Source organism: Poecilia formosa, unplaced genomic scaffold (genome assembly GCF_000485575.1).
Source record: "Poecilia formosa unplaced genomic scaffold, Poecilia_formosa-5.1.2 Scaffold177, whole genome shotgun sequence".
In the NCBI taxonomy this organism is placed as follows: domain Eukaryota; kingdom Metazoa; phylum Chordata; class Actinopteri; order Cyprinodontiformes; family Poeciliidae; genus Poecilia; species Poecilia formosa.
This window is the reverse complement of record NW_006800116.1, coordinates 725260-731259: the sequence shown is the minus strand read 5'-3', so window position 1 is coordinate 731259 and position 6000 is coordinate 725260. Positions and strand designations below refer to the sequence as shown.

General features: G+C 35.6%; 1 protein-coding gene across 3 annotated transcripts in view; it reads left to right on the top strand.

The window, feature by feature from the left end:
- Nucleotides 1-6000, top strand: part of sgcd (sarcoglycan, delta (dystrophin-associated glycoprotein)) — a 208334-nt gene that overhangs the window by 34869 nt on the left and 167465 nt on the right. For 2 of the 3 annotated variants that reach the window (XM_016678248.1, XM_007565491.2), the window contains exon 2: nt 4925-4978. The gene's annotated coding sequence lies outside the window, so the exon portion shown is untranslated. Of the gene's footprint in view, nt 1-4703; nt 4726-4924; nt 4979-6000 lie in introns of those variants that run through there. The other variant, XM_016678249.1, reaches the window with a different exon arrangement.

Here is a 6000-nt window from a genome sequence, read left to right as displayed (position 1 = left end):
TATATATATATGTATATATATGTATATATATATATTCATTTTGTCTTGTTTTAAGTGTAATTTTGTGGGGTTAGTTACTGACAATATCTTACTTGAGCATTCAGATCCTAGTTTGGATATCACACAGTAGTTGTCATTGAGAATCAAGCTAAAAGTTACAAAGTCAAACTACAAACAACTTAACCTAAAACCTCCTTGGACATTAACCAGCTTCTATCTGTGTTGGTTATGCTGAATGAAGAAGCTAACATCATACCAGTTACCATACCAGTTATAAGTACCAACACCAGCTATTCTCAGATAAACTATCATTTACAGTGAGGTCGAAAGCTACTTAAATTGATGCTAAAAACTACTCAAAATAACAGCTGCTCAGAACTGAGCTAACAGCTAGTTGGATTATGGATAACTAGAACTTGGCATTCAGCTAGCAGCTACTCAGAATTGAGCTGAAGGTTCCACAAAGTAACAACTACTCAAATTAAGTTACTTTGTGGAACCTTCAGCTCAATTTAAACAACTACTCAAATTAAGTTTAAAATCTAGCCAGAGATAAGATAACAGCTACTAAAGCTAACAACTTCTCAGAGTTAAGCTCATAGCAGCACACAGTGTGAAGTTGAGCTAACACAAGACATTATGTGAAGTTGGATCTACACCTGAAGGCGGTCCATGAATGGTTTGGTACAGGTCAGTTGCATGAACCTCTTTTACAATAGAAACAGACAAAATATTGCACCTACTAATTTTATACCTCTCAGTGGAACAAGGAATTGTTAATGTTGCTATGCTAACCAAAGCAAACAAAATCCTCCTGCTAGTGTAATTGTTAGTTGTGTAAAGTGCACACACATTAAATTAGTTATGGTGGCCCTGTATAAATAATTTAACTAATAAGCTGATACTACTAGAAGCTATTGTGTTTAAAAATCTGTAGTACATTATAATATGCCCATATAAGTGTTGGCAACCTCAGGGCTACAGTTAGTGAAGGGGCATGGATGTTGTTTAGTTGACAGTGTAGGTTTTGTGCTGTTTGGTGGGTTTGCAGTTTGTTACTTCTGAGCCCGCAGAAAATTTCCAATATTGTTTAGAGTTTCAGGGTATGTTTACAGTAAAACACTTCCCCAGCCCACCCGGGATGCTGAGGCCTTCCTTTTCCCCAAAGACTGAAGGATTTGCATTTTTACTTGCTAATATATTTATATTCTCAGTGTTTTGGTTAAACTGTCTGATGTTGGTTGCTCACAGATGCAGACTCTCCCACTGGAGCTGTTTTATCCTAGAGCTCATTAGGTTTGCCAGTTTATTTCAGTCATGCAGGTGTTCATTTCCCATTTATATCTTCATTTTAATCTGGATGCTTTCCAGTATTCTGTGTTAAATTTCAGGAGCTTTATTGGACAGCTAGAGTATAACATATTGTAAAGTATCGTCACTTATTACCAGGACAAACAATATGTATTTATTTTTAATTCTCTTGTCACTTTTACAAACACTGTCTGCAAGGATATGCATAGTTTTTCACTCCCAGATTTTTCATTTTTGCTTTATTTGTGCTTATTTCATAATGACAATGTGCAATATGTCAGTATAGAAGCTTTGACTTGAGGTTACATTATACAAATGTAGAACCTGGAAAGACATGATACTTTTCATAATGACCTGGCATGTAAAAGCCTCCCAAATTTTGAAAGGGTGTACTTTCTTTTCACTATTACTGAACAAAAATTACTTTAATTCAAATATCTGATCTGTCATAACAAAAAAATCTGTGATTTGAACACCTTAAAGCAGAATGAGGCACAATTTAGACTTTAAAACCATGACAGTCTCAATGATGAGGAACATCATTCGTTGCTTCCTGTCAAATAATGAACTTTTTCAATACTCAGGTAAAGTTGGGTGCTAAAACTATAGAAAAAAATAATGCAAATACCAACAATATAGTTTGTTGATACTGGTTATACCAGTAGTCATTGTGCAGTCTCACTTGCAGAAAATCACTGTTCGCATTCAACATTTTTCATTGTTTGTGCTTTCTTTAAGTGTCATTTTTGTATATTTGGACCTGTCTCATTCACAAATGACCATGAAAGAGAAATAAAACTAATTTACTGCAGATTTTTTTGTGTATTTTGAGATACAAAACAGAGTGCCACATATTATTTGTAGGATCCATAAAAAAAGAACAAGCATCTTCATTTGTAATTATTCAGAACCTATTTTCTTTGCTTCCTTCTCCATCTCACTTTCTGGTTTTACTGGTCTTTTTAATTATCTTGGCATAAAATAGCAACAATAAAGTCCTATTCAAGTGGCAAGATCAGCCTCTAAAATATGGCACCCAATCATCCGCCTTCACATCAACTGTTCAGAGCTTTATTGTCTTTAAAAAACAAAAAAGGGCCCAATACAGCACAACACCAACATGATAATTTCCAGCAGAGAAAAAAGTAACAAAGAAACTTTGTCCAGATAAGGATACAGTTTTTAATTTGAGTTCTCAGCAGATCGGCAACACCCTTCATTAACCTGCCTCGACCTGCTCATTAATTCACATTCCTGCTCTAATTGGGCAGCGGTGTGTGTAATGTTCCTTCGTTCTCTTGCTGTACTTGTGGAAAAGAAAAGACGCCATGACATTGGCAGGACTGTCATGCAGCCTCAACTCAGTCTTCGTCAGCGGGGCGGCCTCTAGCCACATGTGGGGAATGAGAACTGCTTTCTTAAAAGATGAAACTCTAATTAAATTGAGGAGGTGGGAGTGACTGCCTTGCTGCATCACCAGAATAATAAGGACGTGCTTATGTAGGGCTTCCCACCTGCAAACTAATGAAAAACAAAAGGAAAAACAGAAAATCTCAGGACAAAAAGCTATAGTTAAGCTTTGAGAGTTTCATGAACACTTGTCTTTTTATCAAAGTAAATGAATTGGAGGGAATCTGTATCTCAAATGGACACGTATCACTGTGCCTCGTTCTCAACTCATGGTTTATGTAGCTGGAGTGTAGGGTTTACAAAGAACCGAAGCTGGTAAAAAAAAAAGTAGCTTGTCTGGGTTTTTTTCATTATTTAATTAAAGGGAACAAATTATGTAAAACTCACATTTTGCATAATCATTTTACTTCCATTTGGGTCTCAACTGCTTCTAAAAACAGCCCAAGTGCTTGAAGAGAACTATCCAGCTGGTGTTTGGTAGTAAGTTAATGTTTTTTGGTGTCTGGAAAACAAGCTGTTTCAAAAATCTCCAAAATGTAACATCACAGCAGGCACTGCTTAATATAGGCAGAACTAACAAAACAAAAATTTCATCTAAGAATGAATTTGTGCAAAAAATGTAATGAAACATTTTTCATAGCCCATAGACCTATCTTAACCTGTTACACCAGACCCGTTCATCGGATCTGGAGAAAAGAATGATGTATTTACAGGAGCCGTCAAATTTAAAATTTGGACTTGAATGCAGCCTTCGAAGGATGTAGTTCCTGAATTTGGACACACATTACGTCTGTTTTCTAACCTCGATCCGGCAAACCTTCTCAGTAAGCCACTTCCAGTGTCCTCTCTGCTCATTATAACACAACTGTCTAAATGCTGGGTGCATTGTGTGTTTCACCCTGCAGGCTATAATTTGTCCCTGACAGATTTATAATGCAGTGTGTCGGTGACAGGAATAAACCGAAGAAAAATGTACTTGTACTACAAATAACAATCCTTTTATAAGTGAAATATAGCAATAGTGTATCTTAGTGGTGGCTGTATTTTTTTTCGTTTTTTAATTAAAATACCTTTTTTTGATTTAGGCAAAGCTGATTGACGCACAATCTAAATGTCAGCTGTGCCTGACACAAATGTGGTAAAACCTCAGCAAGCTTATTAAAGTCTATTTAGAAATACTCCTTTATATATTTGTGCAGCACAATCATAATAAAATGTGGATATGATATATTTGCAATATTGTTCTATCAAAAATAAAAATATTCTTAAACTTGTTCATTATAACTTACATTGTCTTATTTTGTGACTTTTTAGCACACAAGTATTTCTGTTTTGTCTCTAAAATGAATGCTTTGGCAGGTTTATGAGCTCTAAGCAAACAAAAATCATTTAAAGTAAATTGCTAATTTCAACATCAAAAATAAAAGTGACTCTTTTGTTAAATGTAAACTTGTTTAAAATACTTCTGACCTGCTGGTGATGCTTTTGCCTCTGAAACACTTACAAACTCACCACACCAATACATCATACATTCTTAATGAGACGTTCTGCTGAAGGAGAAAACCACCAACTTGGTATCTTAGTTTTCTTGTCTGCAACAAAAACCTGTCTGCTGTGGGATTTTCTGATATATTGTCAGGCTTTTTATTGAATGTCGGGTTTAAAGTTTTATGGGTTTATTCAATAATAAATCTTTGGGCCTGCACTACTAGAAGCTTCGGAAAATTTGTCAGCGGAAGTGCTTCCTGTGAAGGTTGAAAGAAATTCATATGCTAAATTATTATTAAATATAATTTTTAAATAAATGGTGCTGCTTCAACAGAACTGCCTCAGCAGTTGAATTTTTTTAAGTATGCAGTCATTGACTGCTGTTTTAAAAAAAAAGCGATCTATCATGAAAGCACAAAAGTCTACACAGCACAAGCACAGCCAGAAACCAGGGCACAGAAAGTTCAAGCAACCTCCAGAGCTTGATGCAAGTTCTTGTGTGAGGGATTTTTTGGGGTAATTTTGCTGATCCGGTCTCCTGCTTCTTACCTGTTTCTGCTTAATAAATGCTGAGACTGAGGGAGTTCTGATCCCTCGTTGGCACTGACTAAATTGGGAAATGTGGGAAATAATTGTAGAGGTCTAGGAGGAGATGATCAGCTGAGAGGTATTGTATCTGTGACATGCTGACCTTATCTTTTTCCTCCTTTCATAGGTGATTAGAAAAATCCACAGGTCCCTGTCAGGTACTCCAAATTAGCACTCTGAGGTGAGTGTATGTTTTACTCTTTACTCTGTGCATTTATGTTATATTGCAGTTATTTTCTGTCTGTGCTACATGGCTTCTTGGATGAAATTGCAGGATGAGCTGCTAATGATGGAGGAAAACAGTTAAAGTTTTGATTGTTCATCATAATGTTCTTTTCTCAGTGGGCTTTTCAGACAAGGATTTACCTTAAACTGGTCATTAGGTCTAACTTAAATGTCCCCTTTCAAATGTGCTTAGATTGAAAGTGAAATAAACATTTGCACTAGTAGTTACCCCTAACTACCCAGTAGCTTTGACCAACTGTTGAAGCTAATCATTCTTTCGGCTAACTGTTTCAACAGGCTGCTGCTGAGCTAAAACCCTCACCTTACTTTTGGTTAGTTCTGAGCATTAGTTAGCTCTAGATAATCGTTGACATAAACTAGTCTATTCTGACTAATTTATTCTGACTAGTATCAAGTCAGATACTAAGAGTTACCTCTTTAACTAGCTGCAAGTCAGATGTAACATTTTCACTTTCACCAGCATTATTTCTGAGTAGTGGCTAGCTGTGACTAGCTTCTTTAAATATCTGATGCTTTTGTTCAGAACTTTGTTTGTGAGTTATATTTGGTGTGAAATACTGATGAGTGTGGCAGTGTGAAGATTTTCCGCAGCTAGATCTGTAGGTAATGCTCATTTTTGTGCTTTCTAAATCAATTCTACTTGGACAAATACACACATTGTACTTGCTATGTTGTTTATTGTTTATCAAAACCCTCACATGTCTTTCTCACCATCTCTCTGATGATTCTTTTAAGACCAATTTTCCTCCATAACCCAGTTTGTTTTAACTGAAAATTAAACTTTTTTTGCTTGGATACAAGTAATTATTCAATTCTCAATACATGAACTGTTTTATCACTAAGAAAATGATGTAATCTCAGTATGTTAAAACAACAAGTCTAGAGCTGGTTGTTTGGATGATTGTATAGTGTTGAATCTGATGAAATGTAAAGTAGTTTTTATTGCTAGAAAATATC